Source organism: Numida meleagris, chromosome 4, assembly GCF_002078875.1.
Source record: "Numida meleagris isolate 19003 breed g44 Domestic line chromosome 4, NumMel1.0, whole genome shotgun sequence".
Classification (NCBI taxonomy): domain Eukaryota; kingdom Metazoa; phylum Chordata; class Aves; order Galliformes; family Numididae; genus Numida; species Numida meleagris.
In genome coordinates this window covers 8,090,976-8,103,925 of record NC_034412.1, presented here as the reverse complement: position 1 = coordinate 8,103,925, position 12,950 = coordinate 8,090,976, and positions in this window count along the sequence as shown.

Genomic DNA, 12,950 nt, shown 5'->3' with positions numbered 1-12,950 from the left:
AAGCCGCGTCTCCACCAGGGAGCTCTGACCCACTGCGCAACCAGTCGAGAAGCCCTGTGGACAGACTGACACATATACAGAGAAACTCCCTCGGCTCCAGTGGCGCTAGCGTGGATTTCTCCTGATAAAAGTGTGAAATAGATACTGGCCCTCTGTTCCTTCTTTGGCACTTGAGCAGAATTCTGAAGAACCACAAGAGTCAGTGCTATTGTAAGCCATAAAAAACAGACAGAAAATACAAACACATCCGTCCCTGCGTTCCATAAAAATTAACAACAATAAATTAAGGGAAAAAAAATTCTAGAAGTTTCAGGTAAAAAAAAAAAAAATCCCCTTTTTGAATGGCTGTTGATAAAAAAGTGAAGATTTCCTATCAAAGACAAAACTTAAGCAGAATGATTTTGTCAAGAATCCAATTTTCCACTGAAAAGCATGATAGACCATCCCTGAATAATGACAGTTGCCACGGATAGTATGCTACAGATGCAATGAAGCAAGAAAATAGCGTGTTCTCTACCAGAACAAAAAGAACAGCAGCATTACCCGGGACACCATGCTAATATCAGGTTTTGATCTCGCTACGGCAGCGTTTCCTGCTAGAGAGCTACAGCTGACACGGCGCACTGCGGGCTGCTTTTCAACACCTTCACACTTGCTGCTCTCACTCAGAAAACTGTCGAGAGGGAAACCACCACATGCTGCAGAAGGATGAATTTTAATTCCAGTTTTATGAATTTGCATCAGAAAACAGGGAAGGAGTGATGGAAAGAGGCTTATCTGTTTGAGGAGGTATCGTCAGGAGAAGATAAGACGGAGCAGGAGAAGTCATTTCTTCCAGCTCTTGTGCAGAGGACTGCTGTTTGCAGCAGAAAAAATTATCAAAACCAAACACATAAATCAAGATGCACCAATCTCTGGGAAATAGAAACGGACTTGCAGCAGCACACACAAGATTCAGAGAAGAAGACGGGGAAGAAGAAAGGAATGCTTCTGCAGCGTACGCATTCTGATTTAGCTGAGGTAGAAACCAAAAGGCAGAGCTGAAAGAGATCACGGATTCAAAAGTCATAAGGTGAACCGTGAAGAAAACCTGATCAACTTACAGGACTCTGAATAACACCCATGACAGTAAAGAAATAGAGGTGGAAATCATAGGTATACCGTAGGTGTGGGTTTTTTTTGTTTGTAGCTCCATATTTTTGTCCTACTGAATAAAAAGCAATTGTATTTTAAATCCTGTGCAAAGCCGGCGGATTGTGTGCAATTATGTATTCTCAAATGCATAAACTGAGAAGTTCTGAGTATCGGCGTGTCTGAATCTGAGAAAATTTGTTCTCAAGTGTGAATGGAACCCCATAGCAGAGCTGAGCCCGGGCCCCTTAGGCAGGCACTGAACACCCACCCTGGCTGAGAAGGCACGACCCTGCCACAGCCACACAGGAAAGGGTCAGGGAAGGGAAGCTCTGCCAGTGCTCTGTGGGTGCTGCATTTGAACGCTTTAACCAGGTGAACATTTAAGCAGGCTCGACATATAACAAAGCCCTCCAGGTTACACACCAGAAAGACTGCACAAGGATTCAGCAAGTGTCATACCTGTGAATGAATGCAGCTGGTGCCTGCGTGGTGCCTTCGCTCACCAGCTGGACACAAAAGGCACAGATCTCAAGGTAGCTGGGAAGGTCTCCTCTCTGATTTGAAGACTTGACACAGCTGTGAGACCGTTTTCAGATTTTGCCCATTTTCTGTGACGTAATTGCTTGCTTTGTTGCTTCCTACAAAATTTAGACATACAGTCCTAGAACCTGCTTCATCTATTGACAGCATTGATAAAAAGGCGACCGTCCCTTTTCAGAGTACCTTGGAGACCAGACCAGCTGTACCTGCTGGTAATTCTCCAGTGACACCAGTGAGCGCTGGGACGAGCTGAAAGGGGAGGAAAGGGATAGATCACTCGGTGGACCTGCTTTTAAATCAAGGGGCAAAACCTCAGTTTCACAGATGGAAACCACAGTTTAATTTCGAAGAGTCGGGCAGAGCGGTGTCTAATGTGGGTCTCAGCAGCCAATAGATTCCTAGAGAAAATCTACGTACGATAAAGATCTAAATGCACAGAGGCAGATACTGAGAAGTGGCACGCAGCCGTAATTGCTCCTGAAATCAGTGGAGTTTTACGGACGGAGCAGAGGAAGGACTCCTTCACAAGAGAACATGCTGACAATAAATCAGCAGCGAGTGTTGCAATTACTGCCCCACGCAGTGTGATGCTTTGCTTGATGCTCCCTCCACTGCAAAGAAATTCTATTGATGGTACTTCTCACACTGGCACTGAAAAAAAAAAAACAACAAAACAAATTCAGCTTCACAGCAGTTTTGGCACAAGGAGAGATCCAGAGAACTGCCAGTCTGCACTTCAATACAAGATCCTGACCAGGAGGAAAATGAGTCATGCAAAGTCTGGAGCAAGACATGGTATAATGCTTTCATATGGCCCCAGACAGAATTATAATTCCTCCCATCAGCTCTTCCTGCTGACATCAGCTTTCACATTGGTTTGGCCTAATAATTAGAAAAGTTCTTAGAACTTAACCAGAACATCATTGTTCCCATGGAAAACACCCCACTGCTCTTGTGATGGGAAATAGCTTTCTTCCTCTTTTCTTTTGAAAATTTTACTGCTGATCTGGCTAGGCCGGGCTCCAAGGCTAAGCTAGGTTTCTGCGTGCTTTTACAGCACTGGCTTCACATCGGCATCTCCCACTGCTTCTGAAATCAGCCTGAGAAAATGAGCCTTTGTAGGGAGCAAGGAGAGACATGTCAGAAAAACAAGAGTAGCAGGGAAAGGCCCCTCGCGCTGCCCTCCCTGCCCCAGCTCCATCCCTGGCTCCACCCTGCTGGGGAAGGAGCAGCCCTGGGTGGTGATGGTAGGCCATGGAGACATCCATGAGGATGCAGGGAAGGGCTGGCCCTGTAGCTCTGCCCGGTGGTGTGGGCACAGCTGCACTCAAAGCTGCTGTGCTGGAGCTGTGCTTGCCTCAGGTGGTGACAGGATTCGGCTCTGTGCCTTCACGGGCAGGATTTTCATGTCAGAAGCTGGTGCGAGCTTCCAGCAGTAAGTTCTGTCAGTGGCTGTCAGTTAACTGTCCCATTTACTTTTGCATGATGTTATATGGATTTGGAGACTGCAGCTCCCAGCTTTAAGATGGTAATAACTCTTTTGCAGCTTAAAATAAAAAACAGTAAACCCAGTGAAGGACACAGTTAAGCAGTAAACCAGCTTAAACTCGGTATGTTTAATTTGCTTTTCTCACCATCCATCATGTCATCTCGGGAAAGCTGAAAGCATCTTAAAATAATTTGAAGAGTGAGAATTTTCTGGAAGGCTACTTGCTTTAAAATAGATTTTTAATTCCGGGGCTATAACAGTTTTACCAAATCACTCACTGTGCACACTGACCTCTGCCACATAGCCAAGGAAGCGTTGTTAATTTTCATTTTAAGGGCTCAGCTCTGAATCCTTCCAGCCAGAGAAGCAGTATTCTACTTCTCACTGTTCCTCTGCAAGAGTTACTTAGACCACCTTACAGGCTTACAACACCTAGACAGCAGATTTTATCCCTCTGTATGGACAGAAAATAGTTTGACACGTTGTTCAAGGGAATTGTGTGCTTGTTCCGAGGAGGGCTGAGAAGGAGGATTCCTTGCTGGGCCACTTAACAGAGCAACAATCCCAATAGTGAGTCATCGGCATAAACAACATCCTTCAAAGTGAAGTATAGTTTCCCATTGCGAATACAAATTTCCCTTCTCATTTATTTGAGACATGAGAAAGAAAAAAAAAGCAATTTGTATGAAGCGCAGAAGTAGCACGAGCCGCCTGTAACCCAGCACCAAGGAAATCAAATCGCTCTACAACTAACTCCCACGTGAAGATGGCCGTGAATGCACTCAGGAACAGAGGTATGGGCAGTCCGTGTGAGGGGACTGCAGAGTGCCAGCGGCCAGGAGTGCGAGCCCACAGCGGTGGGTGTCACTGAGGCTGAGGGGTTCCTCTGGGATGCCGGGCAGCTGTGGTCTGCAAACACCGGAGCGCTCGCCGTCTCCTGTTACCTGTCAGGGCCCTGTCACCAGAGCAGCAGGCAGAAAGGACAGACGGCCGCTCTTAAGCTGATCGCTTAAGCAGTCCCAGTCCCTATCAATCAAAACAAGACAGGTTTACTTAAAATGGCTTAAGTAACAGCTCTTCGCTAACCCGGAGGTTTTGGGCAGAAGCGTCTTAAAGGCACTCTTCTGAACATCTCTGCAAACAATCTGAGGATGCGATAACATCTGGCAGGAGACAGTGAGAAAGCACTGGGAGGGGTCAGCGAGGGGAGGAAGGACTGGGAGACAATAACCCTTGGGTTTTTCCAGCACAACTGCATCCAGAATCAGGTGTCCGATCACGGCTTATCACAGCTGAGGGCCTGACTCACTTGGGCAAGCAAAGTCTCACACAGGAAAAGAGCACTTGCTGTCCTTAGGTAAAGTGCACACCTCTTGTGGACCTCACACCAGGTTCGCAATTTTGGAACATTAAGCAGAGAAAGCATAGTTAACTAAGCAGTTTTAGAGGGTGGAAAAATACCTGGAGATGACATCTCTCTGAGTCTCACTTTAAGCTGAATTCAGACAAACCTCTCACATACCAGAACAAGTATGTTCAAACTAATTTTCACCTGTCTTTAAATGCCTGCATCTGTTTAATTCCCACATAGACAAAGCTTTAGTTACCCTGTGGACAGCGTGTGTTTTGTAACAAATGATACCGACTTCCACCACAAAAGCAGCATCGACAAGCACACCCAGACACAGTTCTAGCTTCGGTTCTCACTGTGCCATGGAAGAAGTATTGATCTATAGGTAACAACTTAGAAAGCAAAACAAAATAATAACCCATGTAAATACTTCCGAAATCTTTGCTGTGTCTTCCTAACGCTGGTGCCAGTCAAGAACAGCTCTGAGGAAACCTGAACCTCAGTGCACAGAATGAGATCTTCTATCAGCGCTGAAAAAAGATTGGAAAAACCTGGAATAAGATCTTCAGGCATGGTTTTTAAATAGTGCCGTTGGCATAAGGTGCCTAATTTCTGAGAATACAGTTTTGAAGAGGTCCTTCTCTAGAAAGCACCAAAAACCACTTAGATGAGATCGGGGGGGAACACTCAGGAGCATAACTCCTAAGCATGAAGCAGAGAAGCGCTGTGATCATAAATCTCTCGAGCAGCGCACACAGCATTGAGGTTCACCGTTGGTGGATGCCTTCTGAAAACTCCTGTGTAGGAAAATGAATGATTTGCCACAGTGTAAGAGCAGCCTTTTGCATTATTTGTCATTCCAGAAACACTGAGACCATGCATCACGTGTGCTCATCCAGTGTGAGACAAAGTTCCTCAGACCACACTGAAGTGCTTCGCTGAGACGGTCTCTCCTGTGCCATCAGCTCTCTCATGCCCAAACTTACTTAGCAAAATGCAGGTCTCGCTGTAGGCACACGTCTGCCCGCATCCAAAACCCGGAATCACGTCCCTAAAGTGTCCACATAGATTATTTTGTTTTTTACTGAACTGGGGCTGATTTTAGCACACAAGATTTACTCTGCAATGAAGTCAGTTGATCTCTCGCATTCTGCTCCAGAGAAGCTGATGAGAGACTATTCTACAGGTCTTTATAGGATGAATTTTTATAAATTTATTGGGAACCTTAAACATGAGCTCAGTATATTGTAAAAGCCCATATATTCATTCTTTGAATCAGTTCCACTTCCTTTTGTAGAAAAGCCTGACAGAAAGATGCTCTCCAACATAAAAATAAACAGCAGCTCCACCAGGTTACCAAATATATGAGATTCGCAGTGCAGATCTCTGAAGGTTCAGTTATAGCTACCTGCTGGATTTACACCTCCTGTCTGAGCCAGCACAATATGCTGTATTCCACCCATAAATGGCACTAAAAGCCAAAGCTCGTGTCTTGAACAGCACCTGGCAAGGAGCTGTGAGATAACACAGGCAATGGAGCTTCAGTCCTGTGTGCAACAGACTCAGAAAACCAAGTGCTCATTCTGCTTCTGCTGTCACTTCCACACACTGCATTGCATACTTCCTTGAGATGGCAGTTCGCAATGAGCACAACATCCACATCCAAAAGGCACAGGTTAAATGTGTCTTAGAGCACTGCACGCTGTGGACCTTCGTCAGAGCAGCAGAAATCACCTTGTTCCTTTCCTCATTTCACAGTAATTCTTTTCTGCGTTAATATGAAACTTTTTCTTTCTACTGATTTCCTTCGAGTGTCCTTAAGGTTCCTTTAAACTTCAAAATTACTAGGGAAATCTGGGCTTGCTAACATTACTCTGTACCTTAGGAATCCAAGGGAGTTCATTCTTTGTGCTGGCAAGCCTTCAAACTATCTTGATTTTATCAGCCATAATTCATGCTTTGTTCACAGGACAAGGTTGTTTCTTTTGTATTATTTTGAGTCATCTCTGGAAAAAATCACCTCTCACTAAAAAGTAATAAAATATGAGAAGAGATTATGACTTATTAAATTAAACCAAAGCATACTCTGTATTTTGGTATAGTACCATCCCTGGAGGGAAAGCAAATACATTTTCAAATGAGTTCTGCTTCCAATTAGGCAGCAAAACAAGTACCCAAATTTGCAAAGACGGCCAACGCACAAGGTGTGCACCATGAGCACAGGAAACTGACAAGCTCAGCCATAAGCAGCACCACAGGCACCGCTGGGCACTGACAGCCCCAGCCAAGGCTGTGAGCAGCACAACATGTCGGCTGTAATTTCTTGCTCCAGTCCTCCCCCTACAAACTCTGCTTGCTCTGCATGTATTTTGCTACAAGGGTGAATCTGGAAGAAACGGTAAAGCGTTTTTCGTAGGCATCTTAATTCACACCTATAAACAGCTTAAGAAGAAAATGCCCTGTCTGTTGGACCTGAGCCTTGTATCACTATGGGTCACTTATTTCAATCATATAAGCCTGCAACATTAAATCTCCACCATTGGAACAAACAAGCAGTTCAGTCATTGAATTTAACAGTGGCAGGATCAGACAAGCATTTACATTCAGGCTCACAGGAAAATGAAATAAGATATAGAAAACATATATATCAGTTAAGCATTCAGTGCCCCAGTGTTAATAACCTTTAGAAAATATGTCAAATACACACAGCATGGGAGATGACTCAGCAGCTACTAGATTTTCAGAACAGATGGAGCATCCATGTCCCCATACGAGAGATTTCTGTACACCTGCTTCTTGCTGAAGACACTGGTTCCAGTCATGGAAGCAAAAATTTTCTCTCCAAAGCTGGCTTTACTAATAATAAGTGTGAAATAAGGATATTTCTCAAGGGGATTTTCTAAATTTAAAATGCATTCTGCTTCTTAACACCTCCTATGCTACTGAATGCTTTAGACTACCACAATCTAAGTGCAGTAATTAAGTGTAAGTGTAATTGTTACAACTGTCTAGGGTAGGACAAAAGCAACTGTCAGGGAACTGTCACGTCCCCATGCTGTCCTGCTTCCAGCCCATAAGAAATGGCTGTAGGACTGAATTATTCCTCCTGCTTCCCCACCCACCCCCACCCCCAGTTCCACTCCAGCATATTGAACTTGACTGGTGGTACCATGACAAATGTTAGTTACACTCCAGCTCAATCTCCCTTCAAAAAAGCAGAAATATGCCATAATTCTCATTACACAACCACAAAAAAATCTCACCCAGCCCCACCAGTATTTAACTTCCTCGATGCCTTTAGTTGCCATACTGGTTAAGAGACACACTGTGATGTCTGAATGTGAAGCCAAATGTTTGCTTTCCTTATGGATTTTGCATCCTCTGTTCACTTATGTGCAAAGCAATGACCACTTCTATCCTAAAAATAAAACCATCATCCAGGTTCTTTGACACTGCTCACGCTGATCTGCTTTGGCTCTGTAGCTTTATTTTCCAAATTTTTATATGGAGGCAGTGACTGCGGAATAAAACCAGGAATCATTTCAAGGAGTAAATATTGGGGCTTAGATTTAATCCCAGGGCATTTGAGACGGGCCAGTAAGCCAGCAAACAGCAGCTCTGCAGAGCTGCCCTTCTCCATGCTGCCGATGTCTCCCAGCCCCTTGGCTGCACTGCAGCTGGAGCTTTGCCAGCCCACCCAGGGGCAAGCATCACTCCAAAACTTGCTAGTGCCTGCAGATTGTTGGGTCTAAGGATGGGGAGATGGGGCTTGGAACACCAGCGAGAAGCGCTTGAAGTCTGGCAGCAGCTAGATTCAGGCAGCAGGCTGGGGAGCAAATTCTGGGACTGAAGGGTAGGGATGGCCCAGTGCTAGAGTGGCTGCAAGCAGCACGGAAGACCAGGGCTGTGGGCACAAGGGGAGTGCTTTGGCTGAGGAAGGGGCTCTTCCCACACATCCTCACCCTCAGCTGGGCAAGGTCACTCCTGCCTCTTCCCTCCCTCCTTTCCCAGCCCGTGGCCCCTCCCCAGGGAAGCAGTGGCACACAACACTGGCAGTTGTGCCCTCCACCCTGTATCAGGAGTCCTGACATGATCCTGCCTAATGAATCTCAGCGGTAGATACAATCATCCATCCTTATTTCATTAGTTTTGCTGCTCTGAGAATGGCAGGCTGGTTTTTCCTGTAGCCTTTCTGAATTTCATACATTCTTTTAACTCTCAGTATTTATTTTCCCTCTGGAGTCTGAAGTAATCTGAGAGAGCACCAAGCCGCTGCCCCATTATAAGCCCCAGTTCCTCTATCAGCACAGTCCAAACCTGCTTCTTATTGTGCTCGCTTCTGTAATGGAGATGGGGGTTTGTGCAAGCTGCCTGCCAGAGACTGATGGTACACAAGATAGGTACTTTCTGCCCAGAAAAAAAGAAATATTATTAGCCAGTGCACATCTAAGAGCAGAAATTGCTAGAATTTGACTGAACTTTTCTAGTTTCTCCATTTAAAGTGACCCACAAAGACGAGGGAGACTGTTGCTGCATGACCACCGATACGTAGGCCACTCTTGGGAGAAAAGAGCCAGCACATTAACGTGGATAAGGCAATACTGGTCAAGGGCAATTTGGTGCAAGTCCTTCCCATGTAAGTGCACTGAAATTTCTAATGCTCACACAGATTAAATGGACATTACTTCAAGTCACATTTGGAAACTCCCTGCCTACCAAATTGCCTGTCACTTGGTCATTAGTGGCAAAGTTCAAAAACATTTGCTGTAAGTCCACTGAAATATTGTTTCAGAGCTTTGGTGCTTTACTCAACAAAAACAATTTTCTCATTTTTAAATGCCATGCCAAGTGTTCTAACAACTGTAGCTACAGATCATGTAACCGAAACCCTTCCTAATGTGAGCTTGAGAATTTTTACTAGCTCTAAAAACAGCTGGTCATGAATACACTAGTCAGAAAAGAATGCAAAACAAAACTAGTAAAAAAAGTGTTGATTGGTAGCTCTCTCACGGGTATATTTAACCATTTTTTAAATATGTCTTGCCTGTCTGGAAGTGAGGATATTTACATTATTTATTTCACAGCGATCTGGAAAAAAAAGAACCCAAATTCCTAATGAAACGCATTTGTTTCTGACAGATACCACCAAACTGAAATCTGGTATATGTTCTTAGACAAAAAGTTTATTAATTTTGGCTGCTCTAGGAGGAAACAAAACTCCTTGAAGATGAGTCTTATCCTCAAAAATCTTTTTGAATAGATTTCAGAGATCTGTCTTCTGCAGTTCCATGTGTGCATGTACATACATGTGGGTGCAGAGGTGAGGGTGTGTATGCACAGAGAAAACACAGAGCCTGACTGTGTTCATCCACTGAAGTGGATAAGCATCCTTGCACTGATTTCAATGGTATTTGCTTAGACTGTACAAGCCCAACCTGTTCTCTCATACAATCTACAGAAACCTCTCATTGTTTTCATTGGGATCTGGATTGATTGCTAGCTTTGATTTAGAGCGCTAAAATTTTTAGCCACTCATACCTGGACGTGTGTAATGGCTAGGAACCCACACTGTAAGTGCTCTGTCAGCTTCGAGGGCAGTACAAAAACGTGCTCAGAACAACAGTCAGCAGGCACTGGCAAACTGACTTTTAGCACATCTCTGACAATTACCGTGCACATGAGCAGTGCACCATTTCTCAGTGCAGAACTTTGTTAGCCTGCAGTGATAGACTAACAAAATATGCCTTTTGTTCCTATCACTGCCACAGTAAGTATGAGCAGATTTTGCATGTCTCATGTTTTAATGAACAGTTGAAGGTTATTATAAAACTTATGAAACAAGCTATAAGAGAGAATCTGAAATGAGCTCTCTGCCCAGAGGCTGGGACAGCTGTACTGAAACCACTCCTGGCCAAAACCAAACCTGTGCTTTAGTATCTTCATCTTTTTCTTTTTATACTGTCCTTGAGCATCATTAGCTGGTAGCAATACAATACAGTTCACCTTATCAGTAAGGAGGCAGTGGTTCATACTGGTTAGCAAGTATCAGTGGCTGCTGAAAGAAATCATTATATTGCAAAACCCATCATTTCCCTTGAATCAGTCCTTATTGCAAATTGCAGAGGCTGTATCGAGTACCTGAATGCTTGAAATCCAATAAGGAAACTGATTAGCACTTCTGACATCGAACGAAGAGGTCAAAGGGAAAAATCCCTTTCAACTCCTCATCAGCTCTTAGCAAATGAGTGCCAGATCCCACACTTGCAGCTTAACGGCACCATGGAAACCAGCCCAGGTGAGCTGCTACCCATTGCAAAAATCTGTGTTAATCACATGCATAAGGATGGCAGAAATGCTCCCTGGGCTCCCTAGTGCAGAGAAACAGTGTGGCATAATGACATGTACAGGATCCTATAAGCATAGGAAGGAAAGATTACGATTTCCATCAGAGATAATTAAGATATAGAACAGAAACATCATTAGGGTAAGAAGAGGTTAAAACAAGGAGTAAAAACCTATGCTGCCGTATCTCAGAAGCCTTCCACTCTGGCCTTTCAGATCTTTGCAGTAATTTTTCAGAGTGCTTCCCAGTGCAGGCCAGAGAGAATTTTTTATGAACTCCTGAAAATAGATTTAAAATTCACAAAGTCTCATAACAACCGGTCTGCTTCCTGCCACTCTCCGGTATGGTCGTTTTTCAGCTGAGAGCTCAGCAAAGCTCAGCAGACTGACATATGGCCGTGACTGGGCTGCAAAACACCCTCTGATGTTGAGGAGATGATATTCTACAGCCTTTGGCTTCTATGATTTTTAGCGGATTCAGATCTAAGCCTCTTTTGCCCTTTCAAATCCACCAGAAAAATGTTACTGGAGATGTATTAGTACCATCTACTGTTGCTAAGTCAGTATTGCACCTTAGGGTGTTTTTGTGCTTTTTGTGCTGCTGCTTATTTATTTTTCCAGATTATTTATTTACTTTGTAAGGCAAGATTAATACAAATAGAGGCCACTTAAGCAGAGGCTGTGACATGAGCACGCAGGAATTTGCACGTGAACACACCGTGTGAGCCTGGGCTGAGAGCAGGGGAGGTGGAACAAATGCGTTGGGGTGCTTTGGGAACAACTTTCTCACCTCCCCTGCAAGTACTCACAACAACAAATGCGTTCCCAGTCGATGAAGAGAGGAAAGATCTTTTATCACTAATTTAAGTTCACTGAAAAATCTGACGAGCTCTTTTTACATACAGAAGTGGAGCGGCTAGGTCAGAACATTTCTCTGGTAAAAATCAGCATAGCTCCAGGGACCTCCGCTCGGGTGGATCTGAGCCAATTAACTCAGCCTTGTGTACAGAGGGCTGATAAGTGAGCCCGTGCTGGGGATTAAGTCACCAACGAGAGCGCATAGAAGGCCAACTTTTATCTGCTGCTGTTTGTGAGCAAAGGTGAAAAGACAGTTGGTCAAGCAAACCAAAGTGCTGGGCTGGAAGCCAACTGGTATAACCTCACTGACACCGGCAGCCACTCCAGATTCACGTTTGCAAAATGGAGACTGCAACTCAGCCTTCCTTCTGCAATTCCATCTGACTTAGGTACAAAACTTTACTGACATAGCTATGTGAAACTGCCTTGCCATAGGGTCTGCATAGAGTATACACTCGTATTGCTTTACATCCATTGTTTTTTTCCATCTGTGACGGCAGATCTTGAACAACCTTTGCAGTAGATCTCAAGTTTAAGCTATTTTATCAGCATCCTCCAAGCCTCCTTTTTAAAGGACACGTAGACAAATATGCAATAGCTCTGCAGTCACTGCGCGCTGGCCTTTCACACAGGGGAGATGGAATTATCACCACATTGCTGCTCCCCATCTCTGCTGTTTGATTTTTCTTCTTTTTTAAAGATGGGTCTGATTAGGACTGCCTTTGCTCTGACGATGGCTGCTGCTGGGCCTGCAGGGACTGGCCTGCACCTCCAGCTTCCCGATCACTGCACAATGCAAACACGGGCTGAGGAAGTAGGGGTGAACCACTTCATTTTAGACAGACAGTCTGTTCAACCTGTCCAGCTTTCAGTGACTAATAATGTCTGAAAGGCTTCGTATTTTTTTTTTTAAGCCTTCCTTGTTGTTGCTCATGCTTATTCTTCATTTTGCAAGAAGAAAATGTTTCCGTAGTCTGTCTATGTATAAGGGGCTCTGCTCTGCTCATCTCAGAAGCCTTTCCCTATACCCGCCTCATCCACAGCTCACTCCCAACAGACACTTCTCTGTCTGTTGCTCCTCAAGACATGATCAGACACTGGATTTCTTTTTCAGATGCCTTCTGCTGTGACAGTCCAGTCGCCCTGAATCCAGGCCAAATTCTCACATTTTCCCGTCCAGTCATTTATGCTTCCGATGAGCTTACTGCACCGACTCCCCAGCCACATGGCTCAGCG